Raw genomic sequence first — 13,015 nt, 5'->3', positions numbered from 1 at the left:
GGGCTGGTGGCAGCTGCCATGTCCCACACACGGTGCACAACTAAACCGTTGGTCTCCGTGGATTCATCCTCCTTCCCGTTCCTCCTTCCTCCCAGGTGAGGCCACAACCATGGCTTCCCGGTTCACCTGCTGCTGCCTCTGGCCTCTGGCTTCTGAGCAGCTGGTGGGCCCCCTGCAACCCCGGGTCAGACAGCCCCCAGGCCCTGCCCAGGGTTTTCACTTCAACCTGTGCCCGCTCCATGCTTCAAGCACGTTTCACTAATCCAAAACTACACGGATGAGAAATGAATCTCGCCACCTTCCCACGTGCCTGCACCCTCCCTCCACCAGCGCCTGCCTCGCCTGGGCAGGAATGGACGAGCGCTGAGCGCTGTTCGCACTCCATTCCCCACCTCGGGCTGATGCAGTACCCAGAACCTGCTGATACGAAGGCACGCTGGCCCCAGCAGTGACACGCCTGCTCCTTGGCCGGCCCCCTGGATGGTGGGGGCAGCTCTGCTCTCACTGGCTCGCCCAGCTCTCCTTCCTCCACGCCACTCTCCACACCAAGATCTCCCAAGAGACCTGCTCACTGCTCTAAATCACGTCCCCCCAGGGCTGGCCTATTTGTAGCGCCTCTCCTGAGATTTTCTTCCCTGCCCGGATCCCTGAGACACATCACAGCCTGGGATGGAGAGAGATGGTGTTCCCAGGGACAAAGTTTACACGGCGTGACTGCCAGAATCCAAACTGCACAGCATGGCGTGCACCTGTGCTCCAAGTTCAAGGACAGCTAGAGGAGAGAAAGCATATATTGGAAAGAAAAGCAAAAAAGAGAAGGGGGAAGAAAAGTTGCAAAGAAGAAATGAGAAAATATAGATGGATGAGGAGAGAACGTGACTCCCCCCCCCCCAGCCCCATCGTCATCCAGCCACTGCCTGGAATTGGGAACACGTGGGAACAGAGCAGCAGAGGAGGCCATCCCCTGCCTAAACGGGCAGGCCCCTCGGCGACTGTTCCTGACATAAGGCCACTTGCTGTACCCCAGACCAGCGCAGGGGTAAACCAGAGGTCCCTGCTGTGGTAGCAACGCCCAGCTGCCTCTAACATGCCAAGACAAAACCCTCTGTCCCTGTGGTCCGGCACTGTGGGGTTGCGGCCGGGTTTATGTTCACTGAAGGTACAGAAATCATTTCCGAGAGGCTGAGCTTGGGGCCCGGCTCATGCCTCTACCCAGAGTGGACATGAGCCCTGAAAGGTCATCCCCGGGAGCCCCACCTGACAGGAACTCACGCACACCACCCTGCCTGGAGTGCGCCTGGTGCCTGCCAAGTCCCAAGCGGGCATGGGAGCTATGCCGTGGCCACTCCAGAGTCAGGAGGGCGCTAACGCAGAGACTCATCGCCCAGGTCTGTGCCAAGCACTTAAGCACCTTAGGCTAATCGGCTCTCGGAAGAACAGGTGCAGAATGAGATGCTCGAGCTGGAAACCACGACCTATTTATCACAGTTTTTAAACATTTGCATCTCCTGTCTCAAGTTCATCTATGCTGTGCTTGTTACCGTCACCCTCCCAAGCTCAACTCTCCCTGTCACCAGCCCCTCGGCCAGGCCCACCAGCCATGACTTGGGGCTGCTAACTCTGACCCACAGTCGGGAGCCTCTGGCTCTTCCTCGACTTCCGTTTTCTCCTTTATTCACACGTAGCATGCAGCTCCCTCTCCCAGGGACCTGCTCTGATGGCCACGAATCCACGTTGCCAAAGCCCGGGAATTCTGCAGGATACACTCAGCAACTTCACCTGCGCTCGCTGGCACGTGACTTTCACTAGTAAGTTATGTGTTCAGACTTCCAAAATAAGGTGTAAGTTTCAAGGACATGAATCCAGGTGTGATTCTCTGAATCAAATCGTGAGGAGCACAGATAGTTCTCCAACACTGAATGGTAAATGGAAAATTTGGGGGGAAGATGTTGACATATCCCATTCAATTTTGGTAAGATCATTTTCATTCTAATAACTGTGCACAAATCCTTGGCCAATACACTGCTCTGGTACTTTGTTTTTCCAATGTATTCACCTTGTTCCCTTTCTCCATAATCAATTCCTCTTACCTAAAACCTTTCACCTCTGAGGTCAGCAGCCTGCGAAATCCTAACACTGGCCCTAACACTGGCCCCGAATTCAAGAAGCCAGTCCCTGCGACAGGTCCCTCCCGCGATCCCCTGCCCCGCCCCGCCCCGCCCCTAGGCGGGTGCCTAGGAAAGTAGGTAAAAGGTCAGCAGGATGCCTGCTACCGCCCTGTGGAAAATGGAGATGTTTTCACCCCCATACTATGAAACAAACAATAAAACTTGATGTGACAACGGACTTCCAAAAACGGTCTTTATAGCAACCACAATGTACATAAATTCTGTGCGGCAGACGACTTTCAACATAACTTTGCAATGCACAGGTCTGAGACAGCAGGGCGGGTGAGTGGGTAGGTGGATACACAGACAGGTAGACAGATTCCTTCTTGTGCTTTTAACAATGAAAATACAGAACACTCCTTCCGCCGAACTCTTTCGCACATGCCAGACAACGTGATCCATATATACACATTTTTATTAATGTATTTGAGCAGCTCATTTAATTCCCACCAGAACCCTAGGAAATGAGTACTGCCAATGTCCCCATTTTCTAATGAGAAAACCAAGATGTCAAGAAACTTGCCCAAGGTCACAGCTAGCAGACAGGGGAGCTGGAAATCAAACCCAGGTTCAACTCCAAAACTCACGTTCTTACCTACCAGGGTGAAGTGGTAGGTACTACACAGAAAGTTCCACTTAAGATTCCTGAAGTTACAAAACAAATATAAAATTAGGTCACTGTTACCAGAATGATGTGATTGCAGCCAGCAATAAACTACAGTAACTACAGACATGAACTGTGCCAACTCTAAAATTATTCACATGCTCCAGTCTTCCCGCTAGAATTGCACAATTCACAAGCACATAGAAGCAAGCTCTGCCTTCTTTTAAAACCTAGCTAACAACTGCCCAACTTGGCTAGTGGTAAACAACTGTGTTGGAAATCCTCTGAGAAAAGGTTGCCCGTAGGAAACAGCTTAGCTCAGCATGAATACCAGGCAGGGTCTCCAGGAACACAGCCCGTATCCCTCAGCTGGGAGCAAGTGTGAGGCTGGGTGACTCGGGCCCCTGGCCCTAGAAAAGCTCAAGAAGACCTTGTAGCAGCTCTGGTGAAGGGCAGGGCAGTTATCTTGTCATCTACAAAACAATCTGGATGCCCAGGTGACCAACACCTAGGAAGCTTCTTGCTCGGCGAGACAAAGCTAGCGCCAGCCTCCAGGACTGGCTCCAACTTGGGGAAACCACATTCGTGCCATGCATGACTTCCCAGGTGGCAACCCAGGCTGGCCTAGTCACTGCTATCCAAAGAACTTCAGAGAATGTACCAGGAAGGTTCTGGAAGGGTATCAACAGCCCAGGGGTTTCCCTAAAACCAGCATGCATGTGCTGAGTCTTTTACAGTTAGGTGCAGACAAAAATTAGCTTCTCTCCAATTGGTGAGTGTGAGCACACACCCTCTGCACCCCATAAGCCAGAGGTCATTTATTCACCTGAAGATGTGCTTGTGTGCTCTTGTTGCTTTTCAGTAAATGTGTATGCATGCAAATATAAATATTATTTCCCAAACCTGATGGAAATAATGGAAGCAAGGATTCACTGAAAACTTGCCTTTTTTTTTTTGTTTTTTTTTTTAAGACAAAGTCTCACTCTGTTGCCCAGGCTACAGTGCAGTGCCGTCATCATAATGCATTGCAGCCTCAAATTCCTGGGCTCAAGCAATCCTCCCACCTCAGACTCCCCAGTAGCTAGGACTACAGGTGCATGCCACCATGCCTAGCCTGGAACTTCCATCATGGAAGATTGTATCTTGAATTCATGACAGAGCATTCAACAGTCACAATAGTGAAATTGACTGCACAGTGAATTTCCTGCAGTGAAGTACATCATAGTGCACCATTTGCATTTACAGGGTAAATATGATGCATCAAATCATGTTATAAAAGAAATTCTCAGTCATACTTTTTTCTACGGTTCTTGAAAACAACATAGCTTGCATCTACCTAGGAACTGTAAAAATAAAGGAAATTGAAGTGTAGACCTTGTAGTACAGGGTGTCAATAAATAATGGTTAACCAGGTAAATACAGAGAAATGTGATCTTAGAAAAATAGGAATTAGGGAAAAGCTACTGGGGATCAGAATTTTATAAAGAAAATACCCAACGTATTGACAGGCCTAATTATCTGGCCTATCTACTCAGATGCCTACTTGGAAGGTAAAGAGCCTGTGGTCCACTGGCTCTCACCTGACCTGGCTCCAGACTGCTGGGCAGAGGCATGCATCCACCCAGGGAGACCCCAAACCCCTCTTGGCACCAGTATTCCGTTCCCAGAAATGCTCCTACGATCATGGAAGTTGTGCACCCTGTATTTCCCGTGCGTATTCCTCATCTTTGCACGCAGAGTAAACTGAATTTATCAAATCACACGTTCCCATTTGAGGACTGCAAAATGCAAGTGGTGCCCGTAAAACCTGCCTGCAGCCAGGACACGGTTTCCTAGAAGCTGTTTATTTCACACACTCAAAACCCTTTCCACATCTGACCTCTTACTGGATTGTCATAAAACTTGTGTGACACAGAAGGACAGGTGTCAGAGCCACCATCCTACAGATGAGGAAAAGGAAACCCAGAAACTTTCCAGGCTGATTCAGTGTCACATCCAGCCCAAGTAGGGTGGGGCCTCTAAATTGAGGCCCTCTGGCTGCCCACTGGTCTAGGAAACAGCCTGGGAAAGAGAGAGACACACACACATCTGGGTTCAAATCCCAGCTCTATTGCATACTCAGATGCGGGACCTTGAGCAAATGTCATCGCCTCTCACACAAAGTCCCCTGGCACATAAAGTATGCATAACACCCACACCTCACACAAACTGAAGGACAGCACGGTGACCGGCCCCAACACATGTTAGGTCTTCAATGCAGGAACACACTCTTCGTACCTTTCCAACTGCAGCCATGAGCCACTAACAGAAGTGTGCCAAGAGGGTGGATCTCCTGTCCTTCCTCTTTGCACCCCCCATGTCAAATCTCAACGCCAGCACTTGCTACCTTGGCCTCCTTTCTAACTTTGACATTTAACTTTTAGTAATTTGCTGATGCATTTTAAGCATACGGAATTGGACCTCACATTGCACCACGGGGTGTCGCCATGTATCAAATCTCTTTTAGGGCACTAGAGGAGTAGACTTGGAAAATCACAGATAAATGCTTTACTGATCATTTCATAAAAAGCCAAATTTGATTTAGAGCATATGACAATTTCTTAAAAGTAAGGTTATTTTATATTTTCTTTTAACACAAACATGTATTACTTTTTTAATTTGGCAAGAGGATTCTAAAAAGATAGAATTAACCCAATGTTCCTGCCCTCATGGAGCTCACCCCCACCAGGGCATCACGATACAGCATGCCGAACACCCTGTGTGTGGCATCACAGGACTCCAGAGCAAGCCAAGACCAGTGGGACAAGGGGTCAGGAATGAAGAGGATAGTGTCAGGTCCAGAAGTTCCCAATTATAATATTCAACACGAAGGACATGAACTTCCCATAACACAAGCGGAACTAACGTATTGCTCCAAAGGGCCCCACCATGGCAGGAGGCTGCAGCAACCCAGGGGAGAAAGGGCACCTCATGTATTCTGTCATTCCTTCAGCATGTATCTGAACACTTGCTCGGGGCCATGGGGTATGTGAGAAAGGCAAGTTTAAGAGCAATTTCGGAGGATAAATAGCAGGACTCAGCGCCAGCTGCGTGTGGGGGCTCAGGGAATGGGAAGAACGTGGGACAACACTCAGGTTCCCGGGATGGACCACAAGCCACCAGCATCAACACTGTGTAACACTCCTTTCCTTTTTACCTAAAGCACTCCCAGTGACTAGCCAGTGACCCCCAGGAAGCAGAGGGATGGCCACCCTACTTCTCCACCTTGCAAGGTGACAGTGACCTTACTGTACACTCCGGCGGAGAGGCACACCTCACTCAGCAGCAGTTTCTTCATTATTAGCTTCCCCTACACAAGAAAAAGGCAATGGCAGACATTCCTCGGAACTGAGGCTGTCATGCTACCCCAACAGGGCAAGCTGGCTTCAGCCGAGGGCCTGCTGGGGACCCAAGGTTCACCTAATATTTGCATGGGGTAAAAGTTGAAGTTTACAAAAGGCAACAAGTACTTGCAATCAACAAGCAGAAAATATTTTTTTACTTGTGTTAACCCTAATAGAATTTAAAAAAAAAACATGCCCCATACAGCCCAGCCTAGTTCCAAAATCATCAAGGAAACTAATAGTGGTGGCGTCTGGAGAAGGGATGCGAGCAAGGCCGACTGCTCTGGATTCCCATGCGTTCCCCTCTAACTTTGCACCGTGTGCTGCTAGTATCATTTATTTTTAAAACAAACCAAAAAAAAAAAAAAAGGTTCTCGCAAAGAAAGCTCGACACTGGCATGAGCCGTTCTAAGACAGTTGAGGCCTCACTGCGAGAGGGACTCTCTCAAACACGCTTTAAACATACAATCCTGACTTCTCAAAGAACCAATTCTTCCGGAATTCAAGTTCAGGCTTCCCCCAGCAGTACAACTGTGGCCTGCCAATAATAACCATGCGCAGTGACTAAACATTTTTTCCAACAAAGGAAAAAATGCAAACGATCAAAGTGCAGAAGCAGCCCCGGGCCTGAGCGGGCGCCCGTTTCCGCCTCCCACCGCCACCACCTTACCCCGCCTCTAGACCGCAGGCAGCATTTTTAATTGCTAGCTTGGAACGCGTCCGGCCACCGCGGCTCCGCGCCCCGCCCCTTCCCCCCACCCCTGGGTGGCGTCACGTGACGGCGCAGAAAAGTAGGGGAAAGGTCGGCGGAGGCCCCGCCCCCGCGCGTCCCGGGCGCTCAGATCCTGTTCCACCGGCCGTGCCCACAGAGGCCTTCCGAAGCAGGCTGGCGCGCGTCGCGGCGGCCACCCCGGCGACAGCGGGCGCAATGCAACGCGCTTCTCCGTGGGAAGGCCGGGCCCTGCAGTGTTCTGCCTTGGGTACAGTTAGGAGGTCAGTGCGTCTGATGACAGATGCCACATCCAGTAGACCAGAAGCGCAGGCACTGCGCCCAAGAGCCCGGGGCGCCTCTGGAAGGGGTTCTTTGCGAAGCCCGGATAAAAATTAATGGTGTTTTTATGAATGAGCACGCGGGGCCAAGCTTGGGTAAGCGCAGGCCCTTGCCCAGGACTCCCCAGAGCCCACGCTTGACCGCTCGGTGACCGCTGGGCCGGGGCGGGGACCAAGAGCCGCGGCAGCAGCAGCGGAAGGGACCCAGTCTAATCCCTTCCCCTTCAGGTTAGGCAGTTTGTTTTTAGTACAAACTCGAAAGATTATTTTGGCCTGTGCATGATGCCAATTTCTGCCACTTTGATACAAAGTATGTGTACTCCTAAAGCTGGCCTTTTTTTCCTGCTTGATTCCAACGACTGTAAAGATGGAGTTCAAGTGCAAGGTCTAGTCTAGCAACGCTTCCTAGGAAGGAAACCAGTTAATTTACAAGCGAAAGAGCCCATGCGCTGCTAGTACTGAGGCAAAACGAACCCAAAGAACCAACTCTGAATGCTGATGCTCCCCAAGGCAACGTACAACTGCACCCTCACTGGGCTCAGCAGGTACCCGTCTCACCTGCACCGAGGTCCTCACACCTCCGGCTGCGCTCTCGCTGCCAGGTGGCCTTAAATAATTTGGAAAGGGAGAGGATGTTGCTGGTTTAAATGAAAGACCAGCGCTGTTCAGCCATTTTTTTATTCATTTGGTTTGTGGCTTAGAAGGAAATAAACATACTTGAATATCTGGAATGGCCAGAAACCGGACGCCTGTGGAATGGTGTAACAAAATACACATTTCAAAAGGTTAAACTGATTTTCATTTTACTCGGTAACTTACAAAGTTACCAGCTTTCTACTAAAATCTGCTCTTGCTATTTTAATACATGGAGCAGAGGGAAAACAAAAGCCTGTCCTTCATTGGGAACATCGAGTTTGTCTTGTGTTTAACCTAGGAATTACTTGGTAATTTTAACTCTCGAGTTGGAAAAAAAGTAAGATCAGCCGTCATCTTTGTTGTCCTTCGGCTTTGACGAAAGCCAAGCACCGATTTACATTATAAAGGCGCTGATCCACGGCCTTTCCCAACAAAACCGGCGAAGCCGGCTGTTGGCTGCCACAGCGGTGGTTCCTAGCTGGGGGATGCCCAGAGTGCCCTGACCGCGCCGTTGGGCTCACAGGCCAAGTTCACCTCGGCCTGATCACGTGGAGCCACCCACCGCGGCTCCGCGGTCTTCAGGCCGAGCGCGACCTTGGGCAGACTCTCCGCGCTCACCTGCCCTGGACCCAGCGCCATCGGGGGGCGGGGGGTCGCACAAGCCCGGACTGGCCCGGTACCCCCATCCCGTTCGCCGCAGCGCTCGCACCACGCAGGAGTCCCCGCGCCAAGGGCGTGTCCCCGCGGCTGCACTGCGGGGGCGGGCGCGAGAAGGGGTCGACCGCGCCCTGCCCAATCCCGAGGGCCGAGCATCCCTCCCGCTGCCGCGCGGGACACGACTGCTGGCAGACCGACCCCTGGGCGGACCCCCAGGCCCAATGCACCCCGGGGGTGGGGATGGGATGGGATGGCACCGGGAAAGGAGTCGGCGGTCCTACCGGCCCCGGGCTGGAGACCTCTCTCTCGCCGCCGCAGGGGACTCGCCCGCGGTCACACACACGCTGGGGCAGACCTCCAGACCCGATCCAGTCCCGGGCGGTCTGAGGAGTGGGGAAAGGAAGCCGGCGGCTCCACTGGCCCCGTGCCAGAGGCGCCCTGCCAATGCCAGAGAGCAGAGCATCCCTCCCGCTGCCGCGCGGGACACGACCGCTGGCAGACCGACCTCCGGGAGGACCCCCAGACCTAATTCACCGGAGGGCTGGAGAGCCCCCAGCCCGCCGCAGTTTTGAACTCTCCACCAACTCCCAGTCCAAGGGCAATGCTGGGGTTCCTCCCGGCGCCCCCCGCCCCCGGCCCGCCGCAACCCGCAGGGCGGCGCCCGCCAGCCCTTCCCACGGCGCACGGCCCGGCCCGGCCTTACCGAGTGGGCAACGGAGGCGCGGCGGCAGGACAGTGGCGGCGGCGGCGGCAGAGTGAGCGAGGCAAGCGGACGCCGGGGACAGGAGGGCTGCGGGCGAAGCAGAGCGCACCCGACGCCGGCCGCTGCCGATTGGCTGAGGCGGGCGGGGCTGCGGCGCCGGAGGGCGGGCCACTCCCGGCGCGCGGTGGCCCGGAGGCGGGCCCTGGACGGGGCGGGGCGTTAGGGCGGGGCGTCGGCGGGGTGCCTCGGGAGGGGAAACTGAGGCTCGCACCGGCGAGCGCAGCCTTGGCCTCAACCAGGGTGGGGCATAGGACGAGATTCCTCACCCTGCGAGCCTCAGTTTCCCTGCCTGTAAAATGAGTCAACTCATCAAGACGGTGCCCATGAGAGCGCCTAGCACCGTGCCTGGCTCATGCCCGAGGTTTATGGTATGGCCCCACACAGTCCTCATGGCACTCCTACCTGGCTGGTGCTATTCATCCCCCACCCCTTTTTACAGACGAGGAGCCTGGGCCAAGTAAAGTATGATTAACTTGCCCACGATTACGCAGCTGACAAGTGATGGATCCGACATTGACCTAAGTCTGACTCCAGAACCCATGCCCCAGATCGGACTTTATCCCCAGCGTGACTCCTCCTCATCTAGCAGGGGTGAAAATGCCTCCCTTGCGCGGCTTTGGTGAAATTTAGTAAAATAATTATTCCATCGTCAAGAACAAAATAGGTGCCAGAAGAGCGCCTGGAGCCCAGGGCAGGGTGACCGAGAGACCCTGTGCAGGTGCGTGCCCGGGAGCGGGCCGGCAGTGGGAAGTGCACGACGGCCGACGGCAGGGGTGTAGCCCCAGGCAGCTGCGGGAAAAGGGGGCGCCCGGATTTCGCTCTCCCCGCGGAGCGAGGCGCTCCTTCCCCGTCTTTGCCCGCAATGCTCCCAGACTCGAGCAGGCGGCTCTGCATACAGCAGGTGCTCCATCAATGCGCCGATTTTACCAAATTACTCCTTCTGGTTATGAAAAATACGTGTTTGCCACCCTTTCTCCCTGTACTATTTGGTCGCTACCGCAAAAGGATTTAGAAGAGAAAATGAAAGTTCTCCCTTGATCCCGCCTCCGCCGCCCCCACCGTTGCAGTTAACTATTGCCACGCATTCCCCAGGCTTGTGGTCTAGGTGGGGGACGTATTAATAGTTCTGTGGACAATGGGGAAGGCGCCCGGGGAGCTGTGATCCATTTACCCGTCCCCCAGTAGAAACTGGCCCCCCCCCCCTTTTCACCATTGCAAGTATAAACAAAAGCTGAATTGACCGTCGACGTACCTGTTTGAGCTCCTGATTCTTCTGTAGAATTGATCTCTGGAAGTGAAATAGCAGGGCACATGCGACATTTTGGTGCCACTTGCCAAGCTACCATCCGTAAAAGCTTAACTTCCACTGCCAACCGGGCATGGAGTGGGGCCTTGTCTCCTTTTATGGATTATTTTAATCTTTGCTAATCCTAAAAGGAGGGGCGGGAAGGGAGAGTTTCTCACTTTAATTTGCATTTCTTTGAGGTTAGAAGTTGGGCGTTTCTCATGTCTGTAATCCCAGCAGTTTGGGAGGCCCAGGCAGGAGGATCCCTTGAGGCCAAGGAGTACGAGGTTACAGTGAACAGTGAGCTAAGATCAGGCCACTGCACTCCAGCCTGGCTGGGTGAGGGAGCGAACCACTGTCTCTAAAAAGAAAAAAAACAAAAACAAAGAAAAGGAAACGGAGTTAGGAGTTCGGGGGTTCATCCCCCCTGCTGGCTCTTTCCTGGCGGAGAGGGGCCTCAGGCTCCCGTCCCCCGCAGATTTCATGGCCCGAAAAGGATGGTGGGCAGGGCCAGGCCACCCCTGCCAGACGCGCGGCTGCACCGCACCTGCCTCGGCTGCTCCCGCGGAACCTGCGTGCTTCTCGCACGTGGGTCTCTGCAGCTTACGCCACGCAAGCTGGGCTGTGACACACTCCTTAAATGCCCTTCCCTCCTCTCCCAGGAACCCCAGCCGCCCGCAGGTTCCCCCCCCTCCCCCTGCCACCACAAGGTCCCTTCCTCTCTCGCTCCGTGCGGGGTCGTGCGCCCCGCGGTGACTGGCCCTCGCCCTGTCGGTTCCCAGGACTGCGCGGCCTTGACTGTGCGCTCCTCCCTGCGCGCCGCCTCGCTGCCACCTGCAGGCCGGGCGGGGCAGGGGCAGGGGCAGGGGCGCGGACCTGGTCTGTGGGAGCTTGCTTGTGCCCGGGTGGCCGGGCTCTTGGACGGCGGCAGTGAGCCCGCGCCCGCGCGTGACTCCAGCCGCGCTAAGGAGGCTCGGTCCCCTCCCACGGGCCACGCTGCGGCTCTGCTCGCCGGGACTGCAGCTCCCCGGGGCGGCTTGGCCGGGCTATTAATAAAGAGCCAGAGAACCAGGCCCCGGGGAGCTCCAGGCCAGATCCTGAGTTCCCTGGGGCCAAAAACATCCAAGTGTCTGCCTCAGAAACCAGAATAATCTTTCTGAAGCCCTGTTTCTTCCAAATTCTATCCCAGTTTGAATCAAATATACTGTAGCAGCTGCCTGCTGTGGCTATAAGAAAACTTAAAAAAAAATACGTGATGCTTTTATCACTAAGAGATTTCTCTTTTTTTACTCTAAAAATACCTTTTTATGAAAGATTCAAACCTTTAAAAATTAATGAGAATAGTACAATAAAAGCCTATACAATCAAAATTCAGTTTCAACAACTATGGAGCTAGGGCCAAGGTGTATGTCTGTGCACTCCTCCCCCATTCCTGGAGATTACTTTAAAGCAAATCCAGAAATACTATCATTTTGTCCACAAATTCTTGAGTACAAAACTGTAAAAGGCCAGCCACCGTGGCTCACGCCTGTAATCCTAGCACTCTGGGAGGCTGAGATGGGAGGATTGTTTGAGCTCAGGAGTTCGAGACCAGCCTGAGCAAGAGCGAGATCCCATCTCTACTAAAAATATAAAAATTAACCAGTCGTGGCGGTGCGTGCCTGTAGCCCAGCTACCTGGGAGGCTGAGGCAGGAGGATCGCTTGAGCCCAGGAGTTTGAGGTTGCTGTGAGCTAGGCTGATACCACAGCACTCTACTCAGGGCAACAGAGTGAGACTCTGTCTCAAAAAAACAAAAAACTGTAAAAGATAAGTATTCTTTTTAAGAAAACATAACCAGATTATTATTGTCTCACCAAAAGAGATGAGCAATTGTGACATGAAACCCGTAAAGGCCATTGCCTGCCAAGAGCGGGGCTGCATCCACTTGACCTTGCCAGCCTCCTTTCTTCCTGGCAACTCCCAGCAGGTTCTGATCCAGAAGTGTGTAAGATTTTTTGGAACTCAGCTCCCGTTTCCCATAGGAAACAATGTTGTAATCTCAGCATGCTGCAAGTTCCTCTCCTCTCCAAAGGCTTGAGTCCCTCTGAACTTGAACCTTGAGCCCCTGTGGGCCTTGAGTAAACAGCAGCAGTTCCACTCCATGGCCCACTGTTTACTCAGCCAGCATCACAGGGGGTTGCTGAGGACAAAATGAGGTGTTGCACATGAAAGCAAATTGATGCGACCAGAGCAGGAGCCAGGGAAGAGCTCAGCATGACAACGCACTGTTCAGCTGCGCCTCTGGTCCCCTGCAGGCAAGACTCTGTTTCTTCTGCACCTCGCACTACCTGGTGCCCTGACCGGCCGTTGAGGGCAGGAGGAAGGCTGGCAGGGGGCTGCCTTCCTGCGGAGGCCAGGAGTGGGCCCGCCAGGCTGTCAGGCACAGACCTGCTTCTGGCTGGCTGCACAGACACTCCGCTGCCCATCT

At 53.5% G+C, this 13,015-nt stretch overlaps 1 protein-coding gene across 2 annotated transcripts in view; it reads right to left on the bottom strand.

Moving 5' to 3' along the window:
- Positions 1-9,338, bottom strand: part of CPT1A (carnitine palmitoyltransferase 1A) — a 55,910-nt gene extending 46,572 nt beyond the window's left edge. The window contains exon 1 of one of the 2 annotated variants that reach the window (XR_006736528.1): positions 9,202-9,321. The gene's annotated coding sequence lies outside the window, so the exon portion shown is untranslated. Of the gene's footprint in view, positions 1-9,201 lie in introns of both variants that reach the window. The other variant, XM_045558253.1, reaches the window with a different exon arrangement.
- Positions 9,339-13,015: the final 3,677 nt, after the last annotated feature.

Source organism: Lemur catta, chromosome 7 (assembly GCF_020740605.2).
Source record: "Lemur catta isolate mLemCat1 chromosome 7, mLemCat1.pri, whole genome shotgun sequence".
Taxonomy (NCBI): Eukaryota; Metazoa; Chordata; class Mammalia; order Primates; family Lemuridae; genus Lemur; species Lemur catta.
This window is presented reverse-complemented; position numbering and strand designations above follow the sequence as displayed.